We start from the raw sequence: 16,099 nt of genomic DNA, 5'->3' as shown, positions 1-16,099 counted from the left end.
CTTAGGCTTAAGCAAGGGACAACATTCTAGCCACTCTGTCCCCTAAAAGCTTTTTGGACAAATGCCTTGTTCTAAAGCCACCCTCTACTATTTAGGCATTTTGTAACCATGAACAGTTGGCGCCATCCGTGGGGAAGAGAGTGGCTAAGAAGCCATATGGCACTGCTGCGACAGAAGGGGAAGGGAGCCACCGACCTTCCAGTGGATCCCCTCCCCACGACGACCACTGACCCCTTCGAGACTGTAGTTCCAGAGGGCGTAGCAGCTGCTGGAGCCGATCCGAAAAGGGTCGACTTGGGAGGCAAAGAGGAGTTAGCGGGCATCAGTGACGACAACCCGGAAGCTAAGGAGGACCTGGTGGCCGAGGAGGAGGAGACGGGAGATGCCTCTGGCCTCGATACCGCTGGCTCCTTAGAGGAGCACCTTACTCGAGAAGCTGAAGTGGAGGCGGATGACCTGCAGGTTCAGCTGGAGCAAGCCTAGAGGGAGAGCGAGCAAAGGGAGGCAGCCAGCCGGGAGGCCATCGACAAAGAGGCTCGGGCCAGGGAGGAGTACGTGCGCCCATGAGCCGATGCCATGCGGCGGGGTAGGGAGCTCCGGAAGAAGCTAGAAGCCCCCCAGATAGCCAAGGCTCATCGGGACGCATTGGGGAAAGGGAGTATGGGCGAGCCAGAGCGTCCTCCCAACCAGGTCATGTCCAATAGCCACACTCAAAGGAACACCCTCTACAACCCAAGTCCCCATGTCCCCCGGCCTCCAGTCCATCAGTTGACCGTGGGGATTCAAAATGCTGCAGATTGCCCCCTACGACGGAAAGACTGATCCCAAGGCCTTCGTCATGAGTTTCAAAGGCACCATCCAGTCTGTCGAAGGCGATGATGTTGGAGGTATGCCCTAGAGGCAATCATAGAGATGATGATATCTGATTGTATCCATGATTTGTATATTGTGTTCATTGAATATCCATTAAAGGCTACTTGAATTGATCTGCAATTATGTGAATTGTATGTGGAACTCTTTACTTGTATGGTTATTCTAAAAGTTATCCCTAGTCGGAGTTCATGTGTGGACACACATGAATATTAGACTAGTCATGTATTAGTTGATGACTATGTTTCACAAGTCATGGACATGGAGATATCAAACTAATAATGTAGGCATATGTAGAGACATGTGCTAGGACTGACCCAACACGAGAAGTAGTTCTCTCTTTACACAACATGTATGCTTTGTCCTTAGATCTAAGATTGTCGCATGTACTTAAGATGTGGATCGACTTACTTAGGGGCTATCAAACGCTACACCGTAACAGGGTAGTTAAAAAGGTAGCTTTCGGGTTTATCAGGAAGCATGCTGTGAGGCATGGTTAATCAAGATGGGATTTGCCCATTTCTAATTGAGAGTGATATCTCTGGGCCCCTCGAGTGATCGGATCCAGAAATGCATGGCCATGCTACGTACGGTTAAGAGTTAACCTACAAAGGGATTCCGAATCACAGGATCGAGAAAGAGCGATCGGCTTAAAGCTAGACCAAATATCATGAGGCAAAGGGAATAGCATGTACGTAATGTTGTGACGGTTCATCTGATATGATCTTTGTGTGCGTATAGGAGTTGGCACGTCTTGCTAGAGGCCGCTACCGACTATTGGGCCGAGTAGGAGTACTCGGGCCATGTCTATACGTATCCGAACCCATAGGGTCACCAACTTAAGGGGCTAGAAGCCCAATTCGAATATGATCTGAGTTGGATCAGGTTTAGAAGTACTAATGGACCTCGAACACAGAGGCCCGTCAGGAACCTCTATAAATAGAAAGGGGGCGCCCTATGGTTTCATCCCTTTTGGCTGAAAACACATCTGCCGCGCCTCCCACGCCCTCGCCCTGTTGCAACTCGCGGACCTAGCAGTCTGGCTAGTGACGCTTCCTCCCTGCACGTGTGGATACTTTGGAGGTGTTGCACCTGTAGCACTTGGACGAGCCACCGACGAGCCACGACGAGCCGCCGACGAGCCACAACGAGTCAACGACGAGCCGCAGCACGAGGACGACCTTGCTACACGTGGATGAGCTGCTGAGGAGCTGCTCGACGTCGACGTGATCGACTACGTGTTCGACTATGCTGATCGACTTCGCTGCCCTGACGCGATTCTACATCTTCCGCACTAGTGCGTCGAGTGGTAATCCCATAATCCATATACGGCAGTTTTCCTGGTTTACGCGGTAGAAAAATTTTGTTTTGCGCTAGCGTAGCCTACCTTGTATCCCAACAGATGAGGCCATCATGGCAAAGAGCCTTGTGATGGTCATGACATGCATCGCCCGCACCTGGTACACAACCCTTGAAGCTGGGAAGATCTTCTCCTGGGAGCAATTGTGGGAGGCGATGCTGGAGAACTTCTAGGGAAACTACGATGACCGGCCTTGGGGCATCTCTTCGCTGTCAAACAAGGAAGAATGAAGACGCTTCGGAGCTTCATCAAACGCTTCATCAACGTGAAGTGCTAGGCCAGTGGCCTAAGCAAGAGGACCATCATCAACGCTGATCAGGAAGGGCTGCGCCACGGCACCGTTCGGCTGCGCCTCTCCCGGCACCCTCCTCAAACCGTGTCAGAACTGATGTGAAGGAGGAGTACGCACGCGCAGAGGACGATGAGCTCTGCGAGGCGCAATGGAAGCTTCCCTCGGGTCCCAGCCCAAGAGGTAGGAGAGAAGACATCACGACTCCCTTCCGGAGTGTCCTCGGGAGAAGGACGACCAGCGCAAAGGGTGGGACCATGCCCACCGCCCCTACCAGGAGGTCCAAACAGTAGAGACCTCCCGAGGTAGGGAGGAATCTTGAGGGGATCGGAAGAGGGAAAGGACCTGCGATACCCGAAAATCCTCCAAACCCTAGAGCTCCAAGCCCCGAGCAGAGTCGAGCCACGCCCGCTTCGGGGATTTGTCGAAGCTGTATTGCATCATCCATGAACACTGGGGAGGATACACCAATTGAGAGTGTCCTTCCATCGATGCCTGCAAGGCTGAAGCAGCCTCCTCCGCTCGGAAGGCCTCTACCCTAGTGAGGCCAGTCTTGCACACAACCCCACCTCCGCCCATGGGCTAGGTCGGTGCCTCCAGCACCGATGCCACACTCCGCCTACCCCTGGCCGCATCTGGCCAAGTACGGGATGCTGCCACCACCATCGGGACAGCCACATGTCCCTTTATCGGCCCTGAAGCAGGAGGCGCCAATCTGGGACGTATAGCACATGGTGGGGTCTCACCACGTGGTCCTCCCCATCTTTGGGAGATCCACATCTCAAGAGGTCCAACACGTGACCTCGCAACCACCAGTCCCATTCCCCCACTACGCCACCGTCCCAATCACTTTTGGAGCAGAGGATTGCAATACGCCCTTCTACCCCTATGCCGATGCATTCATCATCTCAGCCAACGTCACTGGGGTTGAGGTCCAGCGCATCATCATCGATGGCAGGAGCTCCGCGGACCTCCTCTTTGCCTTGGCCTTCGACTGCATGGGGCTCTCCTGGACCCAACTCACTCGCACCGGAATCCCCCTGTGCGGCTTCGGAGGGTAGGCGGTCGAAGCGATGGGGCAGATCAAGCTGCCGGTGTCTTTTGGCCTCAACGAGTATGCTCGCACGGAAGACATAGTCTTCGACATCGTTGACGTGCCCTACCAGTGCAATGCCATATTCGGGAGGTGCCTCCTCAACGCATTCTATGTTGTCCCCCACCATGGCTTCCTGTGCATGAAGATGGCAGCCCCAAAGGGCACCATCAAGGTGCTGGTAGACCAAGAGCTCGTCGGGCGCATACCGGGGTAGTGGGTAGTCAACGAACTGGGTCTGGCACTGCCTGAGGGGGGCAAGGGGCCATCATCCACACTGTTCATCCCGGAAGCCCGTCCTGAAGGGGAAATCAAGACCGTGGTGCTCCGACCAGATCAGCCCAAGAATACGGTGCAGCTGGCGACTGACCTCCCGGAACCTATGGAGGTGGCACTCTTGGATTTCCTCCGGGAAAATGAGGACATCTTCGTGTGGACCCCCTCCAATCTCCAGGGAATCGACCGGGATCTGATCCAACACTACCTCAACATCGACCCCAAGAAGAAGCCCTGCAAGCAAAAGGTGCGAAAGATGTCGATGGAGCAGAAAGAGGTGGCTAGCACGGAAGTGCGCAAGTTGTTGGATGCTAACATGATCCGGGAAGTCATCCACACGGCGTGGCTTGCCAACCCGATCGTGGTTAAGAAGAACAATGGTAAGTGGCGCATGTGCGTCGACTTCACCAATCTCAACAAGGCATGCCCCAAGGATGATTTCCCCCTTTACCGTATCAACCAGATCGGGGATTCTACTTTCGAAAGTGAGCGGCTCAGCTTCCTCGACGCCTACTCAGGATACCACCAGGTGTGGATGGCGAAAGATGATGAGCCCCGGACCAGCTTCATCACTCCTTTCAAAATGTATTGTTTCGTGCCGATGCCTTTGGTCTTCGAAATGTGGGAGCCACCTTCGCACGACTGGTAAAACTAGTGTTCGACGCCTAAGTGGGGTGGAACCTGGAAGCGTATGTGGATGATATTGTCGTCAAAAGTAAAGATGAGAAAGACCACCTCTCCGATCTGCGGGAAACCTTCAGAAACCCTCGGCAGACAGGACTCCGCCTAAACCCCGAGAAGTGCACCTTCAGAGTACGCTCCGGCAAGCTGCTGAGTTACCTTGTCTCTTAGAAGGGATTGAGGCCAACCCCGAAAATATCCACGCCATCCAAGAGATGGAGCTCCCGAACAACATATGAGAGGCGCAGTGGCTCACCGGGAGGCTAGCGGCCCTAAGCCGCATCATCTCCAGGTTTGTGGAGAGGAGCCTGCCCTTCTTCAAGGTGCTAAGGGGCTCCGACCCGTTCTGATGGATGGAGGAACAGCAGTGGCCTTCCAAGATCTCAAGAAGTACTTGGAGAACCCGGAGGTACAAACCAACCCCACCCCAGGGGCTCCCCTCTTGTTGTACGTAGAAGTAGAGGAAGGGGCGTTAAGCGCGGTCCTGGTGGAGGAGCGCTCTCAAGACGGCAAGGAAGAACAAGCCCCGGTCTACTATGTGTCTCAAGCCCTGGCAGGGCCAAGCTGCGCTACTTCGAGCTGGAGAAGGTGGCGTATGTCATGGTCATGGCCTCTCACAAGCTCAAGCACTACTTCACCGCCCTACCCATTGAACGAGGTCTTCTAGAATCGGGAGGCCATTGGGTAGAGTTGGCACCCTTCACACTCTTTTTCGTCGCCCGGAGCACCATCAAGTCGCAAGCTCTGGCGGATTTCATCATCGATTGGACACCCGCCACGCCAGCTGGCGGCCCCCCGATGATGGAACCCGTCTGGACGGCTTTCGTCGACACAGCCTGGGGTACTTCCGGAGCCGAGGCCTCATCCATCCTGTCCTCTCCATCGGGACAAGAGGTCTGATATGCTCTCCGCCTTGATTTCCCATGCACCAACAACACGGTGGAGTATGAGGCGCTTGTCCTCGTGTTGCAGAAGTTGGCGGCCCTGGGAGTGTGGCACCTTCTCGCCTAGAGTGACTCCCAAGTCATCACACTCTAAGTGGAACAGGAATACTAGGCCTGGGAGCCCGAGCTGGCGGAGTACCTCTGGGTGGTCCGGAACCTGGAACACAAGTTCTAAGGTTTCACCATCATGCACATCCTTAGGGCCGAGTATGAGCACGCTGATGCATTTGCCAAGGCAGCCGCCCAAGGGAACCCACTCCTACAAGAAGTCTTTTTTCACATCGCCACCATCCCCGACACCACCCCCGACCACTGGTAGAGAATTGGCCTTTAGTCCCTGTTGGTAGGGTGCATATCTCCCAAAAATCCATCCGGGATAAACCAACCGGGACAAAAGGGGGGGTCTTTAGTCCCGGGTCTTTTAACTGGGAGTAAAGGTCCCCCTTTAGTCCCAGTTGGTGTCACCAACCGGGACTAAAGGGCCTGCCACGCCAGGCGCGGAACAGGCCCTTTAGTCCCGGTTCGTAAAAGCAACCGGGAGTAAATGGTGCCCCTTTAGTCCCGGTTGGGTTTCCCAACTGGGAGTAAAGGGTTACCCTTTAGTCCCGGCTGGATTCCAACCGAGACTAAATGGCGCCCTGCATGGCACCTGCCTGGCACCTGAATTTTTCATGCATGCATCACGTACGTAGTACCGCGGCCCTTTTGTTAAGCTTTAGTAGTTGAGATTTTTTTAAAATGAAATCAACTAGTATTTAAACGAATGGGATTTGTAATTATACAATTACTATATATACACACAATTCTTATACACAATTCATATACACAATTCAACTAGTACAAATCGATCATATTTAGCGTGTATTATATATACAAATAAATCAAAGTATCTATCTACAATCTTCCCATCGAGGTGTTGCTGATCGGAGTGTCTAATTGTCGTCCATCGTAATAAAATTCTCCTTTTAGATCTACCACCTCGTCCATTAGGAATCCAATGAGACCTTCACATATTGCCGCTACTCTTTCTTCCTTCAAGAGTCCTTGTTGAATATTTAACATCTATAATTTGGAAATTTGTGAATGTTACACGAACAAATACATATAAGGAGCTAGAAAATAATTAACTAGTAATAGTTTTATTTTACGTACTTTAAAGTTGTGTGGCGTCATCTTTAGTCCCTTGGGTCCCATAAAACTGTGCATGTGCTCACAGATGTAGTAGCCACATAGATTATTCCCGGGTTCCTGTCTTAAGCACTTCAGTGCGGAAAAAAATAAGTTATGAAATATTCTTGTTATACAATGTAATAAATGTGCAGACTTCTTACGTACCGGGAAGTCTATGTTCCATGTAAGTTTTTCTTTGAATGGACCTTTGTGTCCTTATGAATTGTTTCCATGCGCTGCGGATTAGAATAATGAATGATATAATGTAACAGGGATAAAATTTAGGAAACAAACTTTTGAATAGAGATAAATGTCCAGAATTATTACAAGCCTAGCATGTCTTGCATTTCTTGGTACTCCACTAGATCTTTCCTCAACGAATCAAAGACAGTGACGTGGGTTCTTTCAGGCTCAATTATAATAAGGATCCAGTGGAAGCTACGTGCGTAAAATGTTCATGCATATTAGAGCTAACTAACTTGTAGAGATAAGGAAAAAGACATCGAAAGTAGACGGTATACACACACTTACTTGAAGTTGTATGGAAGTAGTATGAAATCCTTGAATGTTTGTTTGTCTAGGAAATTGTATACTTCCACCAAGGTTTTTTCCAACGCTAATTGTATCTGTTGTTGGTTAACTACAGATGGATCCATGAAGCCTATATGTAGGTACGCCTCTCGGCGGCATGTCTGAATTAGCATCCTACATGAAATGGAAGACGAAGTTAGTACGGTGACGCACGCCAAAATTTACATGTAGAGATAAACGGACACTTACAGAACCCGAGCGCTGATCAGAGAGACATCCAGGGCATCATGATGGTACACTTCGTATATATCCTTGAAGTCTAGCCACAGCACTTTCTCGCCTTCGCCGTGAAAATCTATCGGTTTTACCTTCAGGCCGAGCATCTCCCTCGAGTCGGCGGATGCCATCATGTACCATTGACGGAATACGTACATCTTTGTTGATAGCTTCCGTACCAATGAAGGCTTTACTAGAGGTTTGCCTAGCTCATAAGGCCATCTCGGCTCAGGGGGCGGTGCAATTGGCGTCTCAACTTGCCCTAGGCATTCATCAAGTCCCAAACCTGTTTCTTGCATGAACTTCAATACTTCTGCTTGTTGATGCAAGGTCATTGCTTTTACCCGTTGAGCGTCTTTTTTTGATAAATGGCTGAGGTCGGGGATAGCACCGCTGGAAGATGACTTTCCTTTCCTTTTATCCTTTTCATCAGCCTTTACTAAAGCCCGTTCATAGTTTGATAAGAGTGGTATCCTTTTCTTGGCTCCTTCTTCCATCCTGATAAAAAATTTTAAATCTTTTCGATTTACTGGCAGTGGCTCCATCTCCCTTGCTTTTTTTTTCTTCGACTTGTTTCTTGAACCACTCACTGGCCTCTCGTTGGATTTCTACCCACTGTTCCGCATGAGACATTGCCTCCCAACGTTCCTTACGAGTCACTTCAGGCTCCTTTATTTTCTTCTTTCTCTGTCTTTGCTTGGGAGGCAGTGCTCGTGACTTCTTTAGTGGTGGTGCAGGTTTCTTCATTGGGGCCGCTCTTGGTGCCGGCGACGGTGATCGGGGAGGGGTGTTGTTATTGTCGTTGTTGCTCCTACCACCAGGATGTGGTAGAGATGGAGACCTTGATATAGATGGAAGGGACGGTCCTGGAGCAGGTTGTGCAGGAGATGACAGTCTCGAGGTATGAGGAGAAGGTCACTGCTGGGGATCTACGGGGAGCGGTCTTGAGCTCTGAGGAGATGGCTCCGTGCCGGGAATAATGATGTAGTGTTTTCGCCATAGAATGATCCCATGAAGCGCATCTGCCAGTGTCTTTTCCCCATCGCCTCCCGGGAGGTCGAGCTCTAGACCTTCATATTGGCTATCAACTATTTGCTCTACGCGGACGTTGGCGTAGCCAGGTGGAATCTCCATGCCATGACTGCTCTACCCCGCCAGGGTTGCTAACGCACTCCCATACGCTACCTGTACATATAGCAGAAGTAAACAAGTTGAACTCCGATCTCGAGGCGTGGATCAATTGACAAGATTGCATAAATATTATGTATAAGTATACCTTAATAGTGAGGTTGCCGACCGGCGCATGCAGCTCACATGAGGTGCGTTGTGTGATGGCATCCACGGGAAACCGTTGCTCCTCCACGGGTAACCTGGGCGTCTGCACATCGGGGACCCCTGTAGAAGCACAACTGCTCAAGAGACATTGAGAAGGGCTGGCGTTGTTAGGATTCGGCAATGCTCCAGATTGGACCAACTCCGCAACTGCGTGGGCCACTCGACGATTGATTTCCTCCATCATTTTTTGTTCTTGTGCTGCACTTTGGATTCTAGCATCTGCCGCCAGCTCTCCTCGATTTGTTCCTTTTTTCGCTTCTGGCTTCTGTACGAGGCGCTATAGCCTCGGAAAGCAAACTTCCACGGAATGACCACGAACCCTCGGCAACGTCCTGGGTGCTCCGGATTACCGAGGGCCAATGTGAGCTCATCATTTTCTCGGTCCACCTTCAACCTCCCAGCCTTAGAATCTTCAATGTTCTTCACAAGATGTTCGGCCTTCTCACGTATTGTGTCATTGAAAATCAACGTCCCATCCTCTTGGCTCAGGGAGCCTCCATGAGCGTAGTACCAATTTTTTTGATCGTTCGGGCCATTCAATAGTTGCAGGTACGATTCCCCGTTCGATCAGATCTTGTTCCATCTTCCTCCACTTGGGAATTGTTGAGCCATACCCACCTCGCCCCAGATGATGATGGTAGCCCTTCTGACTAGCATTTGTTGTGTTGGTCATTATCTTTTTCACACCGTCTTCACTCCTCTTATATTCAACAAATGCATCCCAGTGGTCCCTCAACTTTGGCCACGCGTTGAAGTCTGGAGTTCGACCCTTCTTAATGTAGTGGGTATCCACCATCTTCTTGAATGTCTGGAATTGTGTAGCCATCTTCTTAAGCGTCCACGCTTTCACATCCTTCTCAATATATCCTTCAGGGAATGTGAAATGTCTCTTGACGTCTTCCCACAGCATATTCTTTTCTGTCTTCGGGAGGGCGTACAAATTAGTGCTTCTGCCCTTCCATTCTCTGATGCTGATAGGCACGTTGTCCCGGACAATTGCCCCGATCTAACTCACGTACTTCTTTGCTACTTTCTCGGGAGCAACCGGCCTGCCGTCTTCTGTCACTTCCGTGATGACAAGCCTCCCTTCCATCACCTTTGTACGACCTCGGGTCTTCTGCTCTTGCGTCGATCCAGAGGGCTAACAGTTCAAGATTCATTAATTAGTACATAGTAGTAACGGTGGCGTGAAACAATATAAGAATCGTTATATATATATATCTCGCCGGAACCTTCCGCCACGGCAAGGTGTTGCTGGGGCTCTTGCTCTGCATTCCCATCGGCGGACATGTTGAGGAACATGTCCGCCTGGGTGCCCTCTTCATCCGTGTACGATAGTGGAAGGTTGTCGCCACTACCATCACCAGCGATTATCTGCTCCATGATATACCTTGCGGTCTCATCGTCTGCCATTTCAACTATTGATTGAAACATACATGGAATCATACATGACAGTCATAGAAATCGCCTTACTTATATGTACATAAGGGTATATACATGAAATCATAAAATAACATGAATCCCACAAAGTCTGGAATATTTATACAAATTTCTACAAATTAGTAGTACTTTGTGACGAATTTCTAGCAATAACATGAATTTTTATGATTTTCTAGCAATAACATGAATTTTTACGATTTTCTAACAATAACTTGAATTTTGTACAAGTTTCTAGCAATAACATGAATTTGTACGAATTTCTAGCAATAACATGAATTTTGTACGAATTTCTAGCAATTACATGAATTTTTATGATTTTCTAGCAATAACATGAATTTGCGGAGGCCGGGACGGCGGAACGGCGGAGGCGGGGACGGAGTGAGGTGGCCACAGGAACGATTAATTTCTACCAAATTTCTACTAATTTGTCCATATTTATTGGAATTTCTAGCAATAACATGAATTTGCGATGGAGGCTGAAGGGCGGAGGCGGGGACGGAACCATGGACGGTGCCTAGGTTGGGACGGTGGCGGTCAGGGCGGCGGGACGGCGGAGGCGGGGATGGAACCACGACAAAACACGATTCATTTCTAACCTAGGCGGAGCGACGAACCTTATTACTAGTAATTACTACTAATTTACACTAATTTGATTTTCTAACACATATACAAAAATCTATTGAATTTCTACCTAATTACTACTCCTTTCTATTTATTTTCTAACTTAAAAAAAAGGCCCTTGCTGACGCAAGCCGGTGGGCTTGCGTCATCAAGGCGGTACTCCCGGCGCTAGTGCCGACCGGCGCGGCGGACCTCTCGTGCGCGGTCGACGGTGGCCGGGGCGACGAGGTGGCTAGGGTGGCGGGATGGCAGCGGCCGGGGCGGCGGGACGGTGGAGGTGATGACGGAGCGAAGGCGCGCGGGACGGCGGAGGCGGGACGGCGACGAGGGGCGACGAGGCGGCGACCCGGGGTGATGAGGCGGCGACGAGGGACGATGAGGCAGCGACGAGGATGGAGGCGGCGACAAGGCTCGCGATGGAGCTGGTGGCCGGCGGTGACGAGGTAGGGGCCGGGCGCGACGGAGGAGGATCGAGGCGGGCCGGCCGGGGCGATGGAGGAGGAAGATGTCTGGGCGCGGTCGGCGGCGGGACGACGACAGCCGGGGCAATGGGGGACGACGGCTGCGACGGCCGGCGAGGGAGGCGGACGGGCGGCGACAGAGCAGAGCGCGCGCGGGACTTGGCGAAAATTTTTCTAAGTGTAACTGGCATGGGGTTAAAAGGGGCTACAATGCCTTTAAACCCCCCCTTTATCCCGATTCGTAATGGCACCCCGGGACTAAAGGGCCCCTTCGTCCCGGCAGGAGCATACCATTTTATCCCGCGCTCCCCTTTTATCCCGGTTGGTGATGGGACCCGGGACTATCCCGGTTACAGTTGGCAACCGGGATAAAAGGGTACGTCCAGGCGGGAGATGAAAAGTACCCTTTTATCCCGGTTGCAGTTTGCAGCCGGGATAAAAGGGGGGCCTTTTGTCCCGGTTGCTGTTGGCACCCGGGACAGAAGGTGTTTTTCCTAGTTTTCTTCTCCCGCGTGTTTTTTGGAAATGGATTTTATTTCAGGATGAAAAATAAAAACCTTCACATATTTTGTATATGCAAAAATATATTTAATTAGCGAGTAAATTGACAATAAGTATGATTTAGTCATTAATTCTATACCAGTTCATTTAGCCTCTAAAATATTTATTTTACTGCATCGCTGAATCAAGAAATTATTCAATTAAATAATTTCAATGCGTAGAAAAATCCATGTATGTATGTGGTTAACATTGTTCATGTTTATCTAAAAAATCTTCACCTAACAAATTTAAGAACACATGAAATCATACATAGGGTAAATTAAAAATTGTATCAATTAATACACAAAGGTCATGTAAATTTAGCGCATTACAATAGAACGTTGTAAAATTTCTTCTTCACGAAAGTTCCTTGATCATGATCGCAGTGTAAGTACGGAGCCTCTTCTTTGGATAGCAGGATGCTTGGATCAACTTCAACGACGAATGGAGGCATGCCATCAAACTGATCATAATCATCTGATTGGTCTGTTTTATCCTCGACTCCCACGATTTTTCTTTTACCTGGAAGAACTATGTGGCACTTTGGCTCCCATGTCTCTTCTGGATTTCTCTTGGGTTTGCTACACATGTCCTTCACATAGAACACCTGATGCACATCATTGGCAAGTACGAATGGGTCATCACTGTATCCAGTCTTGCTCAGATCTACTATTGTCATTCCGTACTGATCTTTGGTTTTGGCAGTTAGCTTCACCCAATTGCAAAGAAATAGAGGGATGTACAGCGGTCCGTATTCGAGTTCCCATATCTCTTGTATGAAACCATAATACGACTCCTTGCTATTATTTCTGTCCATGGTATCTATGCGGATACCACTATTCTGGTTCGTGCTTTTCTGGTCCTGGGCTCTCGTGTAAAATGTATAACCATTTATCTCATAGTCTTGGAATTTGACGATTGTGCTAGCAGGTCCCCTGGCTAACCAGGCAAGCTGTGGGTGAATCTCAGAGTTACCCATAACTTGTTGGCACAACCAGGAGGGAAAAATTTCCATGTGATGACGGGTAAGCCAAGCATCGGATTTGGTCAGGGTTTTGGAAACTACCATCTGCCTGTGCTGCTCGATATACGAAGACACAAAGGATGACTGTTGTGGAACAGTATAGTGTGCCTTATCGAACAAATCAGTATCATTGCTCAAACTTGATTTCCTTCCAAGGGTGCCCATTCCTCGGAGCCTCCCCTCGTGGCGTGAAGTTGGAACCCCAATCGAGTCAATTGAATCAATAAAATCAACACAAAACTCGATCACCTCCTCTGTTCCATATCCCTTGGCGATGCTTCCTTCTGGACGGGCACGATTAAGAACATAGTTTTTTAGGACTGCCATGAACCTCTCGAAAGGCCACATATTGTGCAGGTATACAGGTCCGAGAATACCAATCTCTTTTACTAGGTGAACCAGTAAGTGCTTCATAATATTGAAGAAGGATGGTGGAAATAACAACTCAAAACTGACAAGACATTGCACCACATCGTTCTGTAGCTTTAATAGCTTGGATGGATCGATTGCCTTCTGCGAAATCGCATTGAGAAACGCGCATAGCTTTACGAGCGGCAACCGGACATTTTCTGGTAGAACACCCCTCAGTGCAACCGGAAGCAACTGGATCATCAACATGTGGCAGTCATGAGCCTTGAGATTTGTAAACTTCTTTTGTTTCATATTTACTATTCCCTTTATATTCAAGGAGTACCCAAACGGGACCTTCATACTATTCAAGCATTCAAACATGCTATCCTTCTCTTCCATGCTGAGAGTGTAACTGGCAGGACGTAAGTAGTGCTGTCCATTATCTCTCTTTTCCGGATGTAGGTCATCTCGTTACCCCATGGCTTTCAGGTCCTGTCGTGCTTTCAATGTATCTTTTGAGGTCCCATAAACACCCATGAAGCCTAGCACATTCACGCAAAGATTCTTCGTCAGGTGCATCACGTCTATTGTGTTGTGAACCTCTAGGATTTCCCAATAAGGTAGCTTCCAAAATATTGACTTTTTCTTCCACATGGGTGCATGTCCGTTATCGTCGTTCGGAACAGGTTGGCTACCAAAACCCTTCCAAAGACTACATTTACATCCTTGATCATCTTGAAGACACGCTTTCCATTACGGTGTGCAGGTTTTTTACGATGGTCTGGCGCCCCTTTGAAATGCATCCCGCTCTTTCTCAGCTGGTGGTGAGCAGGGAGAAATCGATGATGACCCATATAGACGACCTTCTTACAATGCTTCAAATACATGCTGTCTGTGTCGTCTAAACAGTGGGTGCATGCCCGATATCCCTTATTTGTCTATCCTAAAAGGTTACTCAATGCAGGCCAATCATTGATGGTTACAAACAACAATGCTCGTAGATTAAAGATCTCTTGCCTATTCTCATCCCACACACGTACACCTTCTTCCTTCTAGATCTGTAAAAGGTCATCAACCAACGGTCTTAGGTACACGTCAATGTCGTTGCCGGGTTGTTTTAGGCCTTGGATAAGCGCTGACATCATAATGAACTTCTGCTTCATGCACAACCAAGGAGGAAGGTTGAACATACAAAGGGTCATAGGCCAAGTACTATGGCCACTACTCAACTCACCGAATGGATTGAATCCATCAGTACTTAAACCAAACTTTATGTTCCTTGCTTCACTTTCAAAATCTAGGAATGCTCTATCAATGGATCTCCACTGTGCCCCATCTGCGGGGTGTCTCAGCATCTCATCTTCCTTACGGTCTTCTTTGTGCCATCGCATCAACTTAGCATTCGCCTTGTTCTTGAACAAGCGCTTCAAGCGTGGTATTATAGGGAAATACCACATCACCTTCGCGGGAACTCTCTTCTTGGGAGACTGCCCCTCGACATCACCAGGATCATCTTGCCTGATCTTATACCGTAGGGCTTCGCAGACGGGACAAGTATCCAATTTCTCGTATTCATCACCACGATAGAGGATACAGTCATTAGGGCATGCGTGTATCTTCTGAACATCCAATCCGAGAGGGCAAATAATCTGTTTAGCTTCATATGTTGTGGACGGTAATTCATTATTCTCGGGGAGAATCTTCTTGACAATGTTCAACATCCCCTGAAATGCCTTGTCGGACACACCATTTTTTGCCTTCCATTGCACAAATTCTAGTGTCGTACCTAGTTTTTTATGGCCCTACTGGCAACCTGGATACAACAATTTTTGGTGATCATCTATCATGCGCTGCAACTTTGCTGCTTCCTTCTCAGTTTCGCAATCTCTGTATGCATCTCGTATCACCTGACCAAGGTCATCAGTAGGGCTATTTTCTGCAAACTCATCTTCATCAGCTTCGCCCATTGTAGTACCTGCAAAAGCTTGGCCTGCAACCCAGTCTGGAATGGTGTTATCTTCCTCCTCCTCCTCGCCATCTTCCATTACAACCCCTAGTTCACCGTGCTTGGTCCAAACCAAATAGTTAGGCATGAAACCGTATTTAAACAAGTGGCTGTGAATAGTCCCCCAAGAATCCTTTGAATACTCCTTCTTGTTATTGCATTGGAAGCATGGACAACATACGAACCCATTCTCTGGCTTGTTCGCTTTGGCCACTTCGAGAAAATAATGCAAGCCATCAATAAACACCTTGCTCCGCCTGTTTGCATTATACATCCATTGCCGGTCCATCTGCATCGTAGTACGCATAAAAATGGATTACACTTGACAATGGATTACGCGTGAAAATTGATTAAAGATCCAAACAACATGGTACAATACAACAACATGAAGATCCAAATACACATATTTAAATTAAAGATGCAAACAACATGATACAATACAACAAGCCATCTACTGTTTATTATCTAGGAGGACTTTAAGCATCCTTGGACGGTGAAGACGAAGGTTCCGCTGAACCAGCCTCATCCTTAGGTTTATTTGTGGCGCCTGAAACGGTAGTACTAAGTGGACGTGAAACACCCGGGACTGAGGGTGGAGCATAACGACCACCAAAAGGAGGTTCCTGACCCGCGGCAACAACTTCTTCATGACGTTGCTGCAAATAACGAAGCATTGCTTTTTCCAGCGCGCTCTTTTTCTTCGGCTTATGCTGAGGGCCAACTATGATTTTCCCCTTGCCGAAATAGGAACCACGATCGCCCCCACCATCGCCACTTCCTCCAGTAGTAGAAGCCATCTATGTACAAAAATTATTACCTTAACACTGCATAA

The 16,099-nt window shown here is 48.8% G+C and overlaps 1 pseudogene; it reads right to left on the bottom strand.

Moving 5' to 3' along the window:
* Window positions 1-13,715: 13,715 nt before the first annotated feature.
* On the bottom strand, window positions 13,716-15,556 carry LOC105913879 (annotated as a pseudogene).
* Window positions 15,557-16,099: the final 543 nt, after the last annotated feature.

This window comes from Setaria italica, chromosome II (assembly GCF_000263155.2).
Source record: "Setaria italica strain Yugu1 chromosome II, Setaria_italica_v2.0, whole genome shotgun sequence".
NCBI classification, from domain to species: domain Eukaryota; kingdom Viridiplantae; phylum Streptophyta; class Magnoliopsida; order Poales; family Poaceae; genus Setaria; species Setaria italica.
Note: the sequence above shows the minus strand (reverse complement) of the source record. Positions and strands in the feature narration are given on the sequence as shown.